Source organism: Poecile atricapillus, chromosome 2, assembly GCF_030490865.1.
Source record: "Poecile atricapillus isolate bPoeAtr1 chromosome 2, bPoeAtr1.hap1, whole genome shotgun sequence".
NCBI classification, from domain to species: domain Eukaryota; kingdom Metazoa; phylum Chordata; class Aves; order Passeriformes; family Paridae; genus Poecile; species Poecile atricapillus.
This window is the reverse complement of record NC_081250.1, coordinates 30,783,458-30,806,295: the sequence shown is the minus strand read 5'-3', so window position 1 is coordinate 30,806,295 and position 22,838 is coordinate 30,783,458.

Sequence of the window (22,838 nt, the reverse complement as noted above, 5' to 3'; positions counted from 1 at the left end):
TTACAATCTAAAATGCTTTGATTAAAACAAGGAAACCTCTTTTAATGGGAGTACAATCAACAACTGCCTGCCAAATTTCAAGCATTAGACTTTATAGAGTTTCACATTTTATAGGAAAGTAAAAAGCACATAGCCCTTTTGGCCTTACTGAGGTTTGTAGGAGCATCCCAATACCATGAAACAGCTTTGTCTTGGCACCCAAAAGGGTCTCGGTAGTCCCTGTGTGTCTTTCAATATTCTATGAATTTATGAAGCAAATAAAAATTCATTATCAAGTACCAAAGTATTTTTGTTAGCTGCCAAGTTACTTTGTTATACAGTGCCCACTTGATTATCTCAGTCTATTGAGTTAAAGGATAATCTTGTAGTTCTTTAGTAATCATGAACTACAGCCCAAAGGTTTTAGCCTTATGCCTCAAAAATAGAAAGCTAAAAAAGTTTTGAACACAGAACACAGTTTAAAATAACAGAGAAAGCAGCAAGGCTTGTTTAACACAGCAAAGCATCCTTCCTCAAACAAAGTAGAAAAGGGTTAAAAGTTTTCTTGATACAAAGGAATTTGAGTGTAACCAATGACTTTGTATCAATGGAGAATATGGTCCTGTTAAAGTCAAACAGATAGAACCTGATACAGAGAAAAACACTATACTTATGTACTGCAGAATGTCCAAGAAAAAGCTTTTAGAAAGAAGGCAGTAAAAATCCAGCTGATGCAATGAGCAGGAAACACTGGGTAGCAGAAATCTGATTAAGTACATGTAAATTGGAAGACCTTTCCTTGGGCATTCAATCTCACACACAGAGTCCTGGGGAAAGTCCAGAACAAGAGATCTTCATGTGAATTGCCAAGAAGGAAGAAAATGTGCCCCTTCCTGAAAGGCATGTTGTCAAAGAGTGCCAGAACTACCAGAAAAAGTAATAAAAGAGAGAAAAATAAAGAAGGAGGGGAAAGAAAAATAGCAAACAAATGCATTGTAGAGCATTTTACTGTGTAGGGATAAGAACTGAAGAATGAGACAGGTGTGATAGGCCTTAACAAACCATTTCTAAAGAGAGAACAAAATACAGGCACTCAGGAAAGTTCAAGCTGGTGAGAAATGACATAAGCTACATTATGTCTACACTGGTATTTAATTCAAATTAAACAAGCTACTTGGATGAAATATGAACATAAGCTATCTTTCCTGAAAGATGTTACGGAACCAAGACCATAAATACACCAGAGAAGAACAGCATTATTGTAGCAAAAGACAGTACTGAGTCAGTTGTTTTTTGGGCCGAAACTTCATATTACAAAAGGTCAGTGTTGAAACACTGAAAAACAGGTAGTTTGTAGACGTCAGTTCTGGAAATGACAGGCTTCATAGGGGATACATGTGTTTATTTTTGCCCTCTCAGAGCAAGTGGGATCTCCCTGTGCAGTGTTTGCTGTCTGTGAAGCACAAGTACATAACATCTTACAGGCAGACAGAGCCATCAGACAGCTGTCACAGAGATGCTGAAAGAATAGTTGCTATCCACAGAGCAGAGAGTGTCTGATTTCCATACTGTGCACTCCAGCTCTGTGCATTCCAGTCAAAAGGAGATGATCTAGTACATATGTCAGTGGACATCTATTTATTTTGTGTCCTCTGCGGTGCTAATCTCCAAGGGGAACATTTGCTACCCAGACTCTCTGCTAACGTAGCCAGCATACAAATTATTTACTACCATCTTCACTAAGAAGGCATAACCTGGATTTCCTGGTAAAATTAGCTAAACATTGAGACTGTCTCTTGAGTCTCAAAATGTGTACCAGTTTTCTTAAAGGCCCTGTACTTGACAATACGTGAGAAAGTGAGAATTTCATTCTGGTCATCTGTGGTTTTAAAAAAAAAAATCTTGAATATCATACACCAATTAGTTGGAAAGAGTCCAGTCTATAGAGGCAAGTGAAAAAAACCCCAAAATACATTATGATGTTATCAAATTTTTAAGAGCTGATATGAAAACAATAACAAGCTTGTAATCTCCAGGAAAGAGGAAAAAAAAAAAGAATCTATACTGAGGCAAAACAGAATTAAAAATCTGTGAATTTTACTGCAATCCAAAATTTATCCTAAAGAAGTCTTAAACTACTTCTTTCTGTAGAGAAAATATTTTGTAACTTTGTTAGCATGAAGATGAACTTAGGCAAGTATTTGGTGGATCTAAGCATCCCATTCTATTTAGGCTACAGACATTTCTATCTATCCGGAGGGAGGGAGGGAGGGAGGGAGGGAGGGAGGGAGGGAGGGAGGGAGGGAGGGAGGGAGGGAGGGAGGGAGGGAGGGAGGGAGGGAGGGAGGGAGGGAGGGAGGGAGGGAGGGAGGGAGGGAGGGAGGGAGGGAGGGAGGGAGGGAGGGAGGGAGGGAGGGAGGGAGGGAGGGAGGGAGGGAGGGAAAAAGAAGGGTTTATGAGGCAGAAGAATGAAGGGCAGATAATAAAATAGATGTCTTCATTTTCAGACTAAAGCAAAATTTACAGAAATTTGTATGGGATGACAGAATTCCTGTCTTCAGTTAACATGCTGTCTAGAAGAACCTCACACCGCCAACATTCCCAAGGATTTCTGGTGAAATCACCCTCTTCATAAATATAAGTTCCATGCTAATTTTTAATCAAATATAATTTGAATAGTTTTAATTTACAATGGCATTTTGAAGATCCAGGATCATATTAACTTGAGATAAAGTGCATGCCATTTCCTAATGACACTGGAAGTGTGCCTGATCCCCATAATGGTGAATATTACTCACCATGTTTAAAGCTTTATAAATAACTGTCTGCTGAATGTGTTGTTCAGCCATCACTCAGCAGACACTGGCCTTTGAATGGGCAAAAAGGCAAGCACTACTACATCAGTAATGCCAATGAATGAGTTAAAAGTTCCACTCTTTGTTTTTGCTGAAGGAAAGCCTCAAAGAATTCAGTACAAATTATAGCTAAAGATTCCCATGGCTCACTCTCTCCTAGTGCTTAGCAACAAAAACATGGTGCCCCACATAGTTGCAGGGCCACCATGCCAATATACATAAAGAGCTAGGGGTGGGAGGGTTAAAGGAAAGATGTCAGTCATATTTTGGATAAAAAATTATAGTAGTGGCTCACCAGAAAGTGTTATGGCTGACAGTCTCCATCATTATCCCATTTCTTTGTATCGTAGTCTGTAATTAGAGGCAGCTGATGTGCTGAGAAATGTCTTTTCCACTAGTTACAGAAAATAGGGAAGACCTTATTCAAAGCCTAGTCAGGTTTCCAGATCTTTTAAATCCCATGCAAATTTTCCAGAATATTTTATATTAAGAATTATATTAAGATTCTAACTGAATCCTACTTCTATGATAAAAATTCATTTCTATTTCCATGCTTATTATTATTTATCAGTATCAAAAAAGCATATAGATACACTTGACAAGAAACATTGTACTCATTTTGGAAAATCCTGAAATAGCTGAGTTACAACAATAAATTTATTTTATTTAGTACACTGTTGAAAATTACTTACTTGACTTAGAATTACAGACAGCTATTTCATGTTCCAGCTAGCAACAAGGTTACATCTTATTTGTGGTTTTTCTTCATCCATTTTTAGGCATCACTTTTGCTAGCACACCATTCTTATTTATATGGGTATAATGTCATAACTGAAGCAAGAGAAAAAGCTAGCCCAAGACGCCTCAAAATCCCCTCTACTATAAGAGATGAGATTTATAGTTCCAGGGTGAGCTCACATAAACATAATTACCATATGAACAGTCTGAGATGTAGATAGCATTGCCTAGGGCAATTATCAAGGGCCTCCTTACCTTTTCTTTATCATGTCCCCTACTGTATCATGTCTCACGAATAATGAGACCACAGCAATCCCTGCAGAGCCATTGAGACAAGAAAATAATAGAAGCAGAAAGGATTGGTTAATCCTTTCTGTAAGTTTTGCAATTTGGCACAGACTTTACAGGCAATGATATAATGAATTTTGTACTTACATGATACATGATCTAAAAGGAAGTCCAAAAAGTTAAGAGCATACATCTTTTGTGAGTCAGGTTTAAATTCCCAGGACTTGCAAGGAATGAAGAGTGAACAGCCTGACTACTGAAATATGAAACTTAGCATTATTATCATGCATATCCATCACTTTTGTTTGTTAACCTATCTGGAATAAGAGCATTTGGAGGGAAAGCTGTGGTGAGCATCTGGCATGTACTAGAGGAGCTGAAACATCTTCAAATGGACCATACTTTAAGGAGTTCATTCCAGCAAGAATGAACTAGAATGAACTTCCTTAAAATATAATTCAGCCATTGACTAACAGAACATGTGGAGTCTGTTTATGCCCTCAAGAAGCACTGATTTTATTATACCAAGGCTTAAACATAGTTCTGAGCCATGACAACTCAATACATCAGACCAACCATTTATGAGCTGAAAGTTGACACATGCAAATTTTTATCTGCTGAAGAGTTTTTCCAGTACGTTTAGGTTTGGGCCCACAAGTTGCTCTTCATCTTTCAAGTGTCAGTTACTGCTCACAGAAGTCAGTAGGACACAGAGAACACACCTGCCATGCAGGACCTCACTGTCCCTCAGGCACTCACCAGCCCATTGATGCTGTTCATTTAGGCAACAATGCCCTTTGAACATCTCCATAGGTAATTTATAATAGAGTCAGTTGCTCAACAGGATAAAAATCACTTTACATTGTAAAGGATCATCTTACATAGGAGTTAAATGCCAATTAAACAAATTGCACCCAGTTCACATGGTCTTCACAATGAGGCACCATGATCTTCATTCATAAATGGAACTAAACAACTGATAGGTAAAGGAACATGTGTGGGGAAACTTTGACATAGAATGAACAGCCTCACCACTTCAGCCCTCAGGGTTTCAGACCTGCCATTCTGTTAGATGGATGTCATGTTGCAAATCTCCCTTCACGCTATGGCCCTCCTCTTGGGGTCAGCTCATGTGTAGGAACATAAGAGATCATGTCTTGCCACAGAACCTAGAAATTTTTCACTCTCATCCTCCACAAAGATATCACAAAAGGTCCAAACAACCATACCAGCGATTCATATGTCAAAACTCTTCTCATAGACTTTTGAGATAAATCTCCTGAGAGAGTCATTCAGGGACTACATAATTGTAGTGGTTTAGATTTGCCAATTTCGTTTTCCGGCCTATGTACTAAATAAATGTCGTGGTTTTAAAGCAGCAACTAAAAAATCTTACTAGAAAACTTACTTATTTCTTGCTGTGCGATATGGATTAGAACGAGAGCAAAACAGGCCTAAAACTTAAAAGGAATAAAGAAAGTTTATTAACAAAAACTATAAGAATAAGAAAACCAGAATAAAACTTCCAGAAAACCCTTTTCTCCTCTGCTACTCAACCATTTCTTTGTTCACATGACAACACAGAGACAAAAAACTTTGGTGTTTAAAGCAGTCCCAATTCTTGCTAGAGTCTTTTCATCAGTCTTTGTAGAGCAACAGAAGTCTTCTTCTGCTAATCTATGGAGTTTCTCACAAGAAAACTAATTTTCTTCATAGCTTCCTACTTCTCTGGTAAATCCCGAAAATCTGTCATCGGTCCTCTCCTCCCATTTCACATCACTCTGAGGTGTGTTCTGGGTCATGGGTCAAGGGGTGTCATGTTTAAGGATGAGTTATTCAAAAGCAAAAGTTTTCTTTATCTGTCTCTGTGAGCTTTCCTGGAAACAGAAGTTTTCTCTTTGTCTCTACAAAGCTACAAATCTTCAACTATTACTTCTCTCTTCTCTGTTCCAGCACCTCACTGTATCACAACTACTTCACTTTTTGCTCAAAATCCACACTTTGAACTACTCTATTCCTCTCAATATACTCTGTCATGAATTAAAGGAGGGTTTTTTTTCAGAACACTATTGTCCATCTCTATAGCTTTAACAGAAAAATATTTCAGCGTATTAAAGCATCTCCTTATTCTCTACCTTTTCTGAAGCTTAATTCCTTTCTATACTGTTTCTGATAGTTTATAAAGTCTCTTTACATATTGATTACTCTCTCTTTCTCTCTCTGGAAAAAAAGGATTAATCTGCAAGTCTCATCTAGGTAATGAAAAGGTTAAAATCTTGCCCAGGCTTTGTAGATGGTTCTGTGATCTCTGCCGGAGCAGTGGCTGGAGCCGTCTGCGATGGAAGATTCTTCATGGCTGCTCTGGAGAGTGTGGTCGCTGTCTCAGCACGCCACAGGTCAAGAGCTTTTCCTTTCTTTACTCGGCAGTCTCTGGTGAATTCAGTCACAGCAAAAACTGCAGCTGAGCCAGGAACCGGCCTGGCCCGGCCAGAGCCCGGGGCAAGCCCCGCAGGCCCCATCTCCCGGCCGGGAGCCGCTGGGCCCAGCCCAGCCCGTGCCCCACGGGGCCACATGGCCTGGGCAGGGAACGGGAACCAGCTAAAGCTCAGTTACCTTTCACAGCCAGGAAACAAAGAGACAAAGAAATTCCCAGGCTTAAGTCTTAAGGTGGTGTTCACAGGTTGATCTCACTTTTCAATGGTTAAAACTGCTGTCAATTCTTAGAAATGGCCAGCTGTTGGCTAGGAGAAAAACTCCCATCAGCCTCCGGCAGTTTTAACTTCCTTAGGTGTTTCTCTTTGTTTTCTTAAATGCCAATCTATCACAATAATCAATGTTATTATTGAAGTGCTATACACTGCCTATTTGAGATGACACAATTTTGTGTGTAGTCTTTTATGAATAACAGTTATTCCTCTTAAGCTTGCTGACTGGGGACCTATAAAAAAATCCATAAGGGAGATTTAAGTTAACTCAAAACCAAAATTTTGCAATGTTTTATGACTGATCAGACAAATTAAAATGTTTAATTTGAGGTTGGAAAGGAGAAGCCAGAACAAAGTCATATGGCCAAGTTCGGCCCAAATCCAAATTCCCATTGCACCCAAGCCTCTTTAAATAAAAATGAGGGATTGGATTAATCTTTTGCACTAAGGAAGTCATTGCTGCTCTGCTTATTCAGTGAAACAGCAATACTATGATACCACAGCCTCGAAAGACTCAGTACCTGTGCATTTCACAGGAAAGGATATAGCAGATGAAAACATCTGCTGTTTTTGAATTCCTCAAGTTGTTTAAAAAGAACTGGAAATGCTAATATTTAAAATTATAAACATATGAACATAACACTTTTAAGGTAATAAATGTCAAACTGAAGTTTTTAAATCTACATTCTCCAAATACAACATTAGTTACATCACTATTATTAGGCAAAACCAGCTGCTTGTCAATGACTGCTGATCCGACTGAGAAGGAGTGCCAATGCATCTGTTTAGGACAAAATAAATGAGTGTCTAAATTGAAAAGCAATCTTACAGAATACAGCAGAGAGTGTTCATAAATGGTCAGTTGGACAAGAGCATACAGAAATCAGTGTCCATTTGACTATTAGGAGGAATGGATGAAGTCACTTATACTGTAAGGAAAAGCACCAACAGGGCTAAGGGAAGAGATATAGATGTCAAGGATGTCTGAGCGAGGTAAAGTGCTGCTTCTTAGGACAAGCTGGGAGTGTAGGGGAGCAGGTGTCACTTGTAGGGGACCTAAGGAAAGGAGGGATGCCTACAGGGTAAGAGTAGAATGTGTGGGGGGAAAGAGAGAGAACTACAGGTGCTATGCCTTCTCTGGGAACATTACTGAGTGGTGGAGAGTTGGCTGTTAATCCTAAAATAATACTTCTCTTATTCATTGGAGTGGGGCAAATTTGGCATGGGTTTTAATGCAGCATTTTTATTTTATCTATGCCTGAAGGCAGAATTTGAGCCTAACAGCATGGAGGCACCAAACAAGACACTTAAAAAATGGCCTTTGTCTCAGGAAACATAAAGCCTGTAAAACTTGCTGTTCTCAGATAATATTCTGAGAAATTACTAATAGCACTGTGATCAAACCATTGTTGTTTTAAAGGTCTGTATGTCCTTTCTGAATGCAACCAAACCTTTTACAAAATTTCAGTCCACCACAATTACAACCACTTTTTCAAAGAATCCTCACATAACCACAGCTCTTTCAACAGGTATGCAACTCATCCAAGTACATGCAAATAGAGAAGCACAGTGGAACAGAAGAAATCACTCAGTAAAACTCCCTGTATTAATACTGGGACAAGAATTTATTAAAATCCGAGGAAATTGTAACCCTATCTCCAGAATTTTCTTAGCTAAATTAGGTATCAAAATCCCTAGCTTCTTTATAAATTGTGTGATAGCAATGAAAGGAAAATCACAGCCCCTACCTAAGTTAGAATGCGTCTTTCTGGTGAAATTAAGATTTTGTTCCTAGGCTTCACACTTGTCTGCTTCTTGTGATCTGCCGTGAAAGTTTCTAGAGCCCTGGTTATCTTTCCTGGGTTTAATCCAATCCTGATGGGGGCTGAGAGGAGTCTTTGTCCCATTCCTCCCCCCCATCCTATCCTAAGGGACTTTTCTAACCCAGACTCAAGCTAAGCTACACCAATGCAAGCCATTGACAGGAGTTCTTTTATACCTGAATTAAAATTACCTACTCTGTGCAGTGCATCATGATGAGCACCTTGCAAATATGTTATGGAACCAGAGCCAGACAAATTCCCAACCTAAATATGTTAACTTCATTTGTCTAAGATGGGTTTTAGCTGTACAGAAGAGGAGTCAGTTGTCTCTCTCTCACATAGAAGTTTGCTTTCTCTCTGATTTGAATGGTTAGGTGTAAGGCCTCATCATCAGTCTATGGGACCATAAAATATTGACTAGAAATTAGAATAGATGTGCAGGATCTCTTTCATTCTGGCAGTGGAGCTATATCAGCATTGTACATGTTCCCCCTTGTCTTCTTCTCACATTTTCACACAAGACCAACAGAGGTTTCTTACAAAGTGCTTTCCTATGACAAATTTCCACAGATATCAAAAAAGGGAATATAATTAAGCTTTATTGGTTACACACAGCAATGCCTTTTAGAATTTTGCACTGAAATATCTTAAAGGTAAAATCTTGGTAAAAGTCAAGTATTTCTTCCTGTTTATAGAATATTTTTTTTGCCTGAAGTTTTATCTCAAATAATAATTTGGCTTTCAAGGTCTGATGTGAGTGTTCTACATGTCGTCTTATTATCTTCCCATCACAGAAAGTAAGAATGTAAATATGAAGGATATTTTGGGCTTTTACTTAGAAACCATGCATTTTTTAGCTTGAGTTCCTGAATTGTCTTGAATATAACCCAGCTTGTTATGAGCATTAGAATAGAAATCCAGCTGGGCAAAACCTTGTTGTACAGTAATATGAGGTCATATTCCCAGAAACTCAGGTCATCAAGTCAGTAGTCTGTTTTTGAAAAGCTGGTGGCATGCCTTTCAAGGATAAGCATTTGGAAGTTTAATTATTCACTCTATAGCAACAGGAGAGTTTGTATTTCATGTAGCTGTTTCCTCTGGTAAGATCCTCCCTGGCATTTGGTAAACCAGGCACACATTTCGATCTACCTTGCTTACTTGAAGGCAACAGATAACATCCTGTCTCTCTTAGGGGGATAATGAATGTGACTGTATATGTTTATATTCCTGGATGTGCACAATAAAAACTTTCATGTGTCCCTAATGATTGATCTTGACTAGATGAAGTTACAGTGTTGCGCTTTCTAAATTCTCTGGCCAGAACTTACATCTATGCCAGTCACCTGCGATGCCTGGTATCCATATGACCAACTTCTCTAGTGTCACCCTGTTGTAAATTGTGGAAATAATGGAAATCATTCCAAATTACTTCCTTAGCCAATACTAAAACCTGGCCTACTGTTTTCAATAGTTATAGCAACTGATATTATTCCTCCTGTAAAGAAGTAATTTTATTCCTGTTTTGTCTTACCTTTCCCCAGAACATTCTTATTAAATTCATATAAGCATCCCTCTGTAACAAGCTGATTAAAGAGAACTGCATTTCATCCTGAGCTCATGTGCAAATATTTCCTCAGTTAACACATCTCTCCATTCCCAGTAGGATTAGATCATTGTACGTCTAATATTTCATAAGAATTTGCTGCTGGTTTGATAAATTGAAAAGATGGCATCTTCTTTACCACAAAGTCCTTTGCCCCACCAAAAAAAAAAAGGCCATACTGTAATAAATAATAAATATTCAGTACAGCTTCCTAAGACAGATTCCAAGAATTTTATGTGCTGTAATTTAATCCTTAGAAAACCAGAGGATATTAAATGAACTAAACTGTCTTAGCCAGAAATCTCTGATTTGGGCTTCTCTTTGATGTTTATATCTGAAAGTCTTTGATGTCTTAAAATTGTTTCAGAAATTAGAAAAAAATCTTGACTTTGTAAATCATTTTGTGATTACATAAATGACAATATGATGATGAATGGCACAGAATTTACAAAAATGAATCATTTTTCTGAATATTAAGTTAATCAAAAAGCCAAGACTGTCTACTATGAGCTCCTAGTGCTTTCAAGATCCTTTGGCATTCCAGATGCACAATGAAACAAAAATAGTGTAGCCTTATTATGAGCACCTTTCCACATCTGCAATCCTGTTATACAATAAACTCTTGTTCTTTTGTAGCAAGATTGCACTGGTTCTTTTTTTCTTTCTTTTTTATTATTAATTTGAACCATGTGGGGAGAGGGTAATCCAGTAAGCCATAGGCATTTCATATCAGGGCTTTCATGCAATCACATGTAACGTCAACCATCTGGGTGGAAGGACAGATAGAACTTGCTTTATATCGATAGACTGTGAATGATAGCAAGGAGCAGAAAGAGTAGAGTTCTAATGAATATTATATATTTACTTCTACAACCATAGGCTCATAGAGGGAGTAAAGTGGTTTTGCTATTAAATAAAATAGCAAGCACTAGGCAATGTTTGTTGCATTTGCAGCATTTTGAATGTATATCTTTGTAAGTGGATGCAAATGATTACATATGAAAAATAAAAGAGAACAAGTTGCATGCATATGCAAGAGTAAAAAGACAGATTTCTGCCAGCAATGTATTTTTCTGATGGGTAAATAAATGCAGTTTTGAAATTCACCAAATCTAGTAATTAGGTAGACAATTAAAAGATAATAATTTAGAAACCAGATGTCTGCTTTCGTTTGGAGCAAAGAGAAAGCATTTTCTCTGAAAACACATTCATTTATTGGTTTTTTTTTTCAAAGTGAACTTTAAAATTAAATTACAGTGTTTGGAAGGAAAAAAAAATTAAATAGACATCTGAAAGAAATAGAATCTATTTCTAATTTTACCTTTTTGATGTCAGAAGATATCCTAGAGGAAAGCCTTAGGGATATAAATTCTTCTCAGACTTAAAGGCATGCAATTTTTTAAGATGCATTATCCTGTATCAAAGTTTTTTGAAAACCTGATAAAAATTTAAGAGTTCGTGCATCTAAAAGATTAAAACCAACAACCAACGCAAACAGTTAAAATTATTTACAGTCCTGTGAAATCCAAACTGCACACATGTGGAGTACTCTGTATGTTGTAAAAACTGCAGTCGAGTCTGGAATTCCGTACAATGGAAGTTGAGAGAAAAATATATGACACGCAATATCTCTGCCTGTACAGTACAAATTAGTGAGTTTCTGCTCTGTGTTTCAGTAACATATTGTCTAATCATTAAGACAATTCTTTGCTGTTTTCTTTTAATGTAGCATTGCAGGTGTTTTTTCTCTGTTCTCTACAAATGACAGAATAGGAACAAATTCCAGGGTAAGAAACTGAACATTGAAATTACACTCAGTTTGCATGAATACTTTTGTAAATAAGATATTAAAAGAATAACCTTCCACATTAGTTTTTTAGATAATTAATAGTTTAATTGATTTTGTTGTTGCTGCTTGCATGTGTGTAGTGAGCATTCTACACAGCTCCCAGGAATTCAATACTTCATTATGAAGAAGAACCAAAGCCATAAAACAGCAAATCATTTTATGACTTAATAAGTTCTCATCACACTTGAAGTGAATGGCACTGCTTCTGCATGGGTATCTATGAACACAAATAAGTGGTTTGCCTTTTTTGTACCAAAAAGCTCAGAACTATTTTATCAAAATATTCTGCTATATTTAATGCATATTTCCTCAGATGCCATGAACATAAATAAATTCAAGAGATTTTATTTTAACCTAAATAAACTCTTCTGTGAAAACTTTTTCAGAAACCGAGGACAAGAGGACATGCCTTACACTGCTGTGCAGAAGTGTGCTCTTTCAAAGGGAAAAAGACAATGGGGTTCAGAACTCCAGATTCCAAGGATCAGAATCAAAGAAATGCTGTTTGCAGGGGATATTTGGAGGTCTCTTCCACAAAAAGTTTACTTTTGCTAGCTAGGAGTGGTTCAGATAAGACATATCTTAGTGCTACCCTGCCTATGAATCTCACAATTGAAGATTCCCCATGATCTTTGGGCAGTCTGTTTCAGTGTTGTACGGCCTGTCTGCCAAAATGAGAATGTTTTTGTCATCTTTGTACCTCCCCTTCTAGTAGCTGCAGGTTACTACATTGCTCCCATGCCCCACCTAATATAGTCCAACACATGGTCTACCTTCTTTGCAGCTTGCAGTACTGCTTTACATTCCATCACATCCTTGTTATTTAGCAACCTGTATGGATACAAGAGGTTGTTCTGACCCAGATATGAGGATCCTCATGTTTTTAATGTTGGTCCAGTTCTCAAGAATCCTTTGAATTAAAGTTTTCCACTCTTCGTGTCAATCACTCTTCCGTATTAGTAATATCTGCAGGTTTACCTGAGGACATAATCAGTGTCACCATCTAAGCCATTGACGGAAATGTTAAACAATATGAGTCCCAGTGCCAAACCATAGGGTTTTACTTTGCTTCTTACCAGCTGGAACTCAAAGCATTGATTCCACTACACTTTTTCTGTGGAGGAAAAACCAATTTGCTATGCATATAACAAACTTCTTTCAGTCCATACTTCCTCAGATTCAGAGAGAATCCTTTTGGAGACAGTGACAAAAGCCATCCTGATGACTGGGTATCCATTGCTTTCCCCCTCCCTGCTCCACATGCCATTTCATGACATCAAGCAATCAAGCTGGTCAAGTCTGAACTTGTTATTCCTGATTGCTTTCCGGTGTTTGAAGATGGGTTCCAAAGGGCCATGCTTCACAGTCTTTACAGGGATTGATAGGCCCTAAAACTCCCCAAGTCCTCCTTTCGTTTTTCCTAAAGATAGACGTAGTGTTAGCCATTTTTGGTTGGAAGGGATTTCCCTGATAACCACAGGCTTTTTTCAGAGACTGTAAGATTGCAATCTCTGCAACAAGCTCTTCCAGTGGCTTTGGATGAATACCATGCATCTCCACTCTCTTTAAATTTCTGCCAGTAATAGTTACTTGTTTCTACTGCACTATTTGGTTTCTACCTCTTCCCCAAATTACATTGATCAATGCAGAGGTGTAAGATCAGACAATGTCTGTGAAAACCAAGACAAAACCCACAAAGTCTACTTCAATTTCTTCTGTATTATTTCTGGGTAACTTTTTTACCTCAAAAAACTCGCATCTTTCCTCAACTTTACTTTGCAACTAACTTCAGAGTCTTATTCTGTCACCTTTTATGTCCCTGCCTACTTTAGCTCAGACTAGATATTGGTCTGCACATCATCTCTAAATACCAAAGAAATTAATTATTATAAATGTGCTTTTTCATTTGTTTTCTTTCCACTTCTTGTATGGTGTCATTGCATTTCAATTAATCAGAAAGATTCCTATTTTGCCAAAAGAAAAACTAATAAGAGGTCTTAGACCAGACAAGTGGCTGCATTAGGCTGCACTGGTTCTTGATGTTCCAATCACCACTTTCTGACTTGTGAAGCTGAAATGAGAAAGGATAAGCTGATGGACAAAATTGGCTTCTGTGTCTTGGTGATTTCCTGCAAACAATCTGCTCAGGAAACATGAAAAGTAAAATGGGAAATGGTGGCAGATAAAATCTGAAACATTCAGGTTCCAGAAGGGACCCACTCAGTTATTTAGTCTTGTTTTCTTAGTCAGTGTTTGAGAGTTTTTCTCAGCTGGGGAAAAAAAAAAAAAAAAAGTTTATTTTTGAACCTTTGACTTTTTGCCCCTTTTAAGCTCTAATTTTTCCAATAGTTTTATGTCATCATCAAGACCAGCTGCATAGCAGTAAGTTCTACCATTGACTGAAAACAGCACCTGTGACTGTAGCTGCAGAATGGTATTGCAAATTTCTTCTTTTTCACCCCTCTGAGAATCAATTTGTGAAAATTCTAACATACATACATATGGACAGTGGGAATTTTTGCTGAATCCATTATCACTAAAAAAAACACCAGGTTAAGGGTGTATAGGTCTGCCATTGATTCAATCCAATGATTAATTTTATTTTTTTGTAAGATAATGCTTTTGATTATTAAATGGCTATTAACTAGAAATCCTGATCTCCCAACTTTTTTTAATCATTGTTTTTATGTTTGTCTTTGAATAATAAAACTAATAGTATTAATGCTTTCAAAAATACAGAATGGAGTTAAAACACGTGGTTTAAAATATTCTGAAGAAATTAACTGTATTACTAAATAGCAAATAAAAAAATAACAAAAAAATAACAAATTATGTGATTGCTTCAGAATGCATTAAGAAACTCCCTTTCAACACAGGCTTAGAGGAATGAGTCAAGAAATCCTGGAAAAAAAACTCTCATAGCAATAAAGACTAAACCAAAACCACCATGGCTAATCTTCAGCATCCTAGGACTCTCATTCTGACTGACTACTGTGTATATACTAAGGTATATCACGTTTTTAATTCACAATGCTGATTTTATTATACCTGATCTAAATTAAATGAGATTATATGTCGTTTTTACTTCTGAAAAATAAGAAAGAAAGTAGATTTGCTCAATTATTCCATCTTTCTGGAGCTAAAGATAAAATGGATTGTTCCCTTCCTAATTTATTTTCTCTGGATCTGGTCTCACAAATGAGATAATCCCAAAGAGATTTAGCTTTGAAAGCAAAAGCGAATGATTTGATTTTCCCTGACTTTGTGAGCCAGGATTACCTACCAATTAAAGAATTAAGCTAGTAGACCAGAGTCAGTGGGTTTGCTCTTAGCTATGCAGCTAATGTGTTTTGGTAACTTAATGCAAATAACCAACCCTGCTTCTCTTTAGTTTAGCCTATCACAAGGATAGGATATACTTACACATTTTGCTGGTGTGCTATTCACATGCCTATACTTGCAATTTAGACCCTTTCTACCAATTTTTGAATAGAAGCAAATATGAAAAGACAGAATAGCAGAATAATATTACTTTCTACAACTCACTTACTCTAGTGTTAGCAAAACATGCCATAGCTAGGACCCTGTATTTATGTGGGTAGCAGAAAATATCTGCAGGTCCTTCTGTATGTTTTTACATATTTGCACTTGTGGTCTAGGGATGTTTTAATTGCAAGGATGGAGTTGTCCATGACTCACAATGTCCTTTGTGCAAATGAATTGATGCTGTTGTTCCCCGTTGTTAGCCTGGGGGAAATCCCTAACTGGGAGTGAGATTTCATTATTCAGTAATTCTCTGAAGTTGGGCAAATCTGAGGCAGAGATGACCTGGGACAGGACATGAAGAAACTTCTTTTTATCAATGAGTTTATAAAATAGCTGGATTATGAGTACTCATTCCTTACTCTTTAGCTTTTAACATATACTTGGATGCATTTTTTATTTACTATTTGCTTTCAAAATGTACTACTTATATATAGTTTTATTTGCTATTGTGCCCTCAGATCATGGTGTCCATGAGTAGTGCTATGGCTCCTAGGTTCAGCCTTCCTATGTTATATTTTCCCTTCACAGAATTTGGAATTGAAAAATTAAAAATATTTTCAATGTCAAGAGCTCTGGGCTTCATCTCTGTGTGGTAGCCTTTCCAGAACTTGCTCTATCCTCCTACTAAATCTCCAGCCTACTGGTGCAGTAGGAAAGGGTCCACCTTCCCTCCTCAGCACGGCCAACAAGGTATTTTAGACTCACAACTCCTCCTTCCCCTTCTCCAGCTAGGCTATGACTCTGTTTAGCTCATCCTCCTTTTAAGCTACACTTATTTTTTGGCATGAAATGCATGAAATGCATCTTTGTCTCATCTTCTGTGTCCAGTAATGACTGAGCTTTTCCTCTTACTAGTCATGGAAGAAATATGACGATTCAGTCCTTTCCTGAAAGATCTTCTAATCTAATATGTGATGCCAAGCAACATGTTTGCCATAAATCAAAAGGCATAAGAGAGGAAAGTCTCCCCTTCCTCTTCATGTTGGGAAGTGAATGGGAGAATTCACCTCCACAAAATTCATGTCTGGGCTTCCTTGATCCTCAGGGCCAGGATAGCACTTTCCCAGGTATTAACATCCTCAACTGCTCCTTATTTAGTTCCTTTAAAAGGGTCATTAAAACCTTTTACTCATTCATGGTGATTATTGCTTTATAACTACTGAGAAGCACCAACCTCTGTACTATACCAATATTTCACTTTTGTCAGAACTTAAAATAGAAAATAGGAGGAAGGATAAAAAATAATGCAATGACCCACATATAGGAGGAGGAGAGATATCTTTAATGTAGCTGTTCAAAAAAATCCAGTACCTTGACTCATTTTATATTTCTAATAGCCTCAAAAGATAATGTACTATTTTACTTTTATCCAAAACAAATAAAATTGCATTGTTGATATGCATCTATGTGTCAATGTGTTTATGGCACAACCTCATGCAATTTTTTTTTTTTTTAATGAATAGTCTGACCAGGTTCCTGAAAATTAGATATTATTTTTGTTCTAGTGAGAATAAACAAAGGCAGCTCAAATAATATTTAAAAATCTGCATGCAAATTCTCCAGAATGTAGTGAATCATGTAACTGGAAAAGACAATCTTACAAGACAATCTACAATATTTTGAAATAGTCAAATGCTTACCTTGCCCAAGATTTTTCTATCAAAATGGTAGATTCTCTCATCTCAGTTGGCAGTGAGCAACATCTTTCACCTAGTTTGAAAGCCTTTCTAAAGAAAATGCAGCCTCATGAACATTCAAAACATTTAATCTCATACTTATGAAAAACATTAGAAGGAAAAAATAGACAAATTAGTGTTTTCTGTGGCACAGATCATTAAGATATAGTGGACTGGCAATTTTTTTACTGTGAGTTGTGCATGAAAGGTATTACAGAAACATTCAGGTTAGTTTCTTTCCCTACACACATACACATTAATCAAAGAAATGGGTTAAAAAAACGTATGATTTTAGAAAATGGCTTTGAGCTTCTTTACCTTCTAATGTTAAACTTGTAAAAAGAATCTATATAATTAAAGCCCATTTAAGTAGCTTTAATATTGCTGTTAATATTTTTATTACTAATAACAACATGAATTGTACAACTCAATTACTCTGATATTGATGATCTCTTATTCTGTAATCCAGCCAAAATTATTGAGTGTAATCAAAGCAACTGGGAAATCAACTGATTTCCTCATCCTTCAAAATACTGAAAATTGCATATTTTCATAGGAGTACACTTTCAAATACCTCATTTAAGACCTACCCTACTAGAGCAGACTACAAGTTCTATGGCTTCGAATATTCCAGATTGCTTATACCATTCTATTAATGTTGCCAAATTTCTTAATGCTCATGCTTGAGAATGGTAAATTATTACAGCTCTGTTGTGCCAGACCAAGGCCTGGGGTTGGATAGCCCAAACAAGTGAAAATGGGTTCTATGATTAGACAGAGAGACAAAGAAGGCAAATAGAGCAGTGAGAAGGGGGAGTTTGGGGAAATGACCAATGAACTTCAAGAGGTGAGAAGACTGAGGCACAGGAAGGTAAGATCCATGTTCCACATGGAAAGTAAGTTAAGCAGCCTCTTTTTCTCAGTCTTCAGTAGTAAGGCCAGTTGTTCCCCAGGTAGCCAGGCCTCAGCAGGAGGAAAGGGATAGGGAGCAGAATGCAGACCCCATAATCCAAGGGGAAATAGTCAGCAACCTGCTACATCACTTAGACCCACACAGCTCTGTGGGGTTGGCTGAGATCCACCCAGAGGTACCAAGAGAGAGGGCAGAAGAGCTCACTGTGCCACTTTCCATCACTCACCAGCAGCCCTGGCTAACCACGGTGGTCCCAGGTGACTGGAGGTCATCAAAGGTGAGGACCATGGACAAGAAGGGTCAGGAGAAGGATATAGGGGAATACAGGCCTGTCAGCCTGACCTTATCCTGGGAAAGGCCATAGAGCAGATCATCTTGGGTGTCATCAAATGGCATGTACAGGACAACAAGGGGGATCAGGCCCATCCAGCAGGAGTTATGAATGATGCTGCCAGCAAGTGTCTGTGAAATCTTATGGAAAAATGTGTTACCATCCCTCAGATCCTGATGGCAGAGGGAGAAGATTTGGCTGTGTTGTTTCAAAAGCAGTAAGCAGCACAATGGAACTAAAGATTTTAACCCTGCCACTGACACACATGGGAATAATATGATGGAACATAAGATGGACATTTTCATTTTACAGTTCACTTTAAAAAAATCTGGCAAATAGCAGTAACACTGGCATGGATTTTTAAAATTACATTTGCAGAATCAAACCTTTTAGGTTAGTAAGTAATCAAAGCTTACTCCATGTTGGTAATAAAAACATGTTCCAGATATATATTAAAAAATCACTTAATGAACATATATTATATATAATTAATATAAAAATCATATACCATCCTTGGAGGGACAAAGTGCTCACAGCTGAATACTTTAATGAGATCTTCCTAAGGTTAAAAGTCTCTATAGCACAAAAGGTCCTAGAAGCTAAATTCTAGATAAATCAAATTGAAGCTCTCAACTCCAATTAACTTATTGTTCTATTTGCCATAATTCTTTTATTTCTGTTTGACATTTGTTCTGTTCCTACTTTCCACTTGTAAAGAGAAACAATACTTCATCCACATCTACCAAGCATATTGATATAGCAGCTGCTAAAGCCTGAGAAACATTTTTACAAAGAAGATTTCAAATCTTATATTTAATTATGACTTGTATACCACAGAAAAAAAAAAACAAAAGGGTGAATGACAAAGCAAAAATAAGCAAACACTCTTCATAATATTAGCTGCTTCCAGTGTGTTGAATGGGAATGAAATGGAATCAGTTGGAAAGATACAATGTGATTCTCTAATTGTAGACATTGTCGTGAATACGCACAAAGACACAAGTTGTTAAAAGCTGTTAAGAGGGACTATGAAGAAAATAAATCACAGATCCTTAGGAGAATACCGTAGCCAGAAGCTAGCAAGGCAATGGATGGTTGAGAAGCTTGGCAAAGGGCACCTGTTTTTTGGAGATGACTTTCAGTTCAGTCCCCTTGCTAGTTGCAGGAGATACACCTGTGAATTATAAAAAAATCTGTAAATTCCAGAAAAAATAGAAAAAAAGGGAAAAGGATGAATCTTGGCCCCACATCAAACATACATTTATTCTGTTGATATATAAGCAAAATCTTCACTTAAAAATAGCTTTCAGACTGACATTTTCCCTGCATTTTACAAATTGTGAGAAGTGGAAGAGAAAAAAAGCATTAATTAATGCAACTAGTACATTATAATCAAACAGTAAAATTAAATAATTGTAATAAAGATTTATAATAAATCTAGACTTCTAGGTAAGGAATACATATTTTATTGCATTCCGTTTCAACAATAAAATATTTATATAACAAAATCAAGATTAAAGAAGCTGTGTTTGAATAACATTACACTTTTTCATGCATGATGATAAAAAGCCAGGAAATTCAAAGTTAAATTTGACATTCCAACCCTAAGGCATGTCCTGTTCTCAATCCCTCCCACCCCTAAGGTTATGATTAAGGAAAAAAGTATCATTCATAAAACTTTGCAAGCATGATCAATCCCATCCCACCCTAACCACAGCTGTTCATATCATTTGTCTATGATTTACCCAAGATTACAGTTTCAAACTTTTTCTTAATTATTTGCTCCTGTATGGGGAAATATCAACAGTTGCTTTTTAAACTCTTCAAATGGTGTGTAATACCACTGTAAATAAAAATGAACTGCACTTTACTGGAAGAAATACCTAATTTTATTAGGTTTTGCCCAAAATATTGATTTTTCCTAATGATTTCCTGTGTCAGGGAAAAATGATGTTACTGAATGTCACATTTTTGTCTGTGAGAGCCAAGTTGTGAAACCTGATCTTTGTAAGTAGGTGCTTGTATTCAAATTGGAGTCCTGTTAACGGCACGCTGTGACACAGGAATGCATTAATACAGCCAAGTGCAAGTAGGATCAATGCCTGAAGTTACTGACAGGATCAGACTGTAAAGCTTTGGCTCATTGGATATATTCTGCTTTTCAGAACTGAACTAGTCCCTCTGTTGAACTAGTAAGCTGGACTTCACCTGCTTTGTGAGCAGAAATTTTGCACATATATCAGTCTAAGGAATAAAGTTAATTCTTAAGCTGTCTATACAGGTAAACTATTCAGAAAAAAAAAAATGCAGAGAATTCTTACAGACTTAAACTCTAGTCACTGCACCAAATACACTCAGTTGTGTTTGCCTACATGCTCTGGATATACATCTTATTGGACTTTTTTTTAGTCTTTATTCATACATTGCTGATTCTAGAGCTAAGGCTCATCCTACAGAACCGAAGCTGGTATCTCCAAGCCTCTCACAGTCCCCCAGGGAAGACAGACTTGAAGTGGACCACGATGTTCACTACAGGTGCTCTTATCTCTGTGGGAATCAGAATGTCACCATGATTACTTGCTGCTTGGATAAGATCCAGCAGTTTGAAAACATGAGCCCATTTCTAGTATCCATATTATTTTCCTCAACTGATGGAATCAAAAAATTCTTTCCACAAATGAGATCTGGGGAAGTCAGGCTGAGGTAACTTTGTCCTCACCTCCTATTTCACCTGTCTCTAGTGTCTCAAAGGCTTCTCCAGTAGTTCCAGTCAGAAAATCACTGGTTCCTCTGGCCTGTATTAGCTTTGACCTTGACTTCTGACTTTGTCAGCCTCCTCCTCTTTGCTTTTGTTGCAAGGCACTCAAAAAAGTACTGACCATTTAATTTATTTTATACAAATTTTTTGGCCTCCCTCAGCTTCACTCAGACATAAAATCTTTGAACATAAACTCTAGCACAGTCCAGTGTTCACTGCCTATTTAACCTCATAATGATTGAGACATTTGAGGACTCCTTGACTCTTCCAGTGATATCACAATCACATTTTCTATGCTTTCATTTGTATACTGTGGCATTCTTCTAGCATCCAAATAACCAGTATTCAACTAGCTTTGCTTAAATATTTCATTTTTGTATTAATTCATCAATGGTGTCCATAGTGTCTTCCTCTTCACTAGCAAGGGTCAAGATGAGATATTGTCCAAACTCTCTCTATTCCCTTGAGAGCTGGCCCCATCTCCACACATATCTTCTGTAGTGATCCTGTCTGGCCTGTCAGGAATACAAGCTGTGAGTCCAACAGGACAGGAACTGCCCTGTGTTTTGAGGTAGTAAGGTCCTGATCCATGGGCATTACTGTAATTTTAAGATTAACAAGAAGATCAGACAGCTGCAAAGTCAATAATTCGTAAGAGATCACTTTAGTGGCCCACAGACTCCATCTGTTTTTGCTATTCAGGCCAGAGTCTGAAAAGTACAGCAACTATCAAACTATTAATGGATCAGTTAAAGGAGAGAAGATTCTTTTTCCATTTTACAAGTGTAGACATTTTTTTTCAGTTGCTTATCTAACTTTTTTGTGGTTTCCAAAGCAGACAATACCTTTCACATCCTTGTTTAATGAGTCATATCTGATGAATCTGCATCTCAGGGCACTGACTTCCAGAGAATTTTCAAGTACTGTTGCAGGACAGGTCACTGTTAAAATCTATAGCATCTCAAGTAATAATTCCAAGTTATCAGAATGGCTGTATTTTCCTGTGTCATACTGTGGATAATTATGAGCACAGGCACACAGCACACAAGGTGACAAAAGGGCTGGGCAGAAAAGGATATATATACATTTTTTCATAGGGCTAATAGATCAGAAAAGTTGTTGTGGTTTGAGTTTTAAACACAAATCCTAGATGTGTAGAGAGTAGCAAGAATAATTTTATAGATATTTCTGAAGAATAATTTTGGAAATAGCTGCACAGTTTGAAATTGTAGCCATAAGTTCTTAGCAGGTCTAAGTACCTTGTAAACAAATTTTCAATTAATAAATAAGGGAACTGAAAAGATAGGATAAGAGAAGGGTGAAGGAAGGTAGGATTCATAAAGCAAATTACATTCATATTTAAAACAAATCTAGAATATGCTTTGGATCACCTAATCTGGTCTGAGACAATTTTGGAGTAACAAAGCAGCCTCTTATGAGAGTTCATTCTGCTTCTCTGACATTCTTGCTTTGTCTAGGCACTGAAAATCTGTGTCTTGCAGCACTGGATATTCGTTGTATGTTGCCTCGGCTCCATACTTTCCCGAAACTGAAAAAAATAACCAAATTTAAAAAGTGCCACATATTAGTGGTACCACAGTTCATTAAGTTTATTCTGTATAATAATAAAATATTTAAATTAAATTAAAATTCAAATAATATTAAAAATATTTAAATTCAAATATTTAATATCAGAGAAATATCAATATTTTAGAAAAAAATAAGGAGGATTATAAAAGGATACAAAGCAGAAAAAAAACCCCAGCTTTACAAG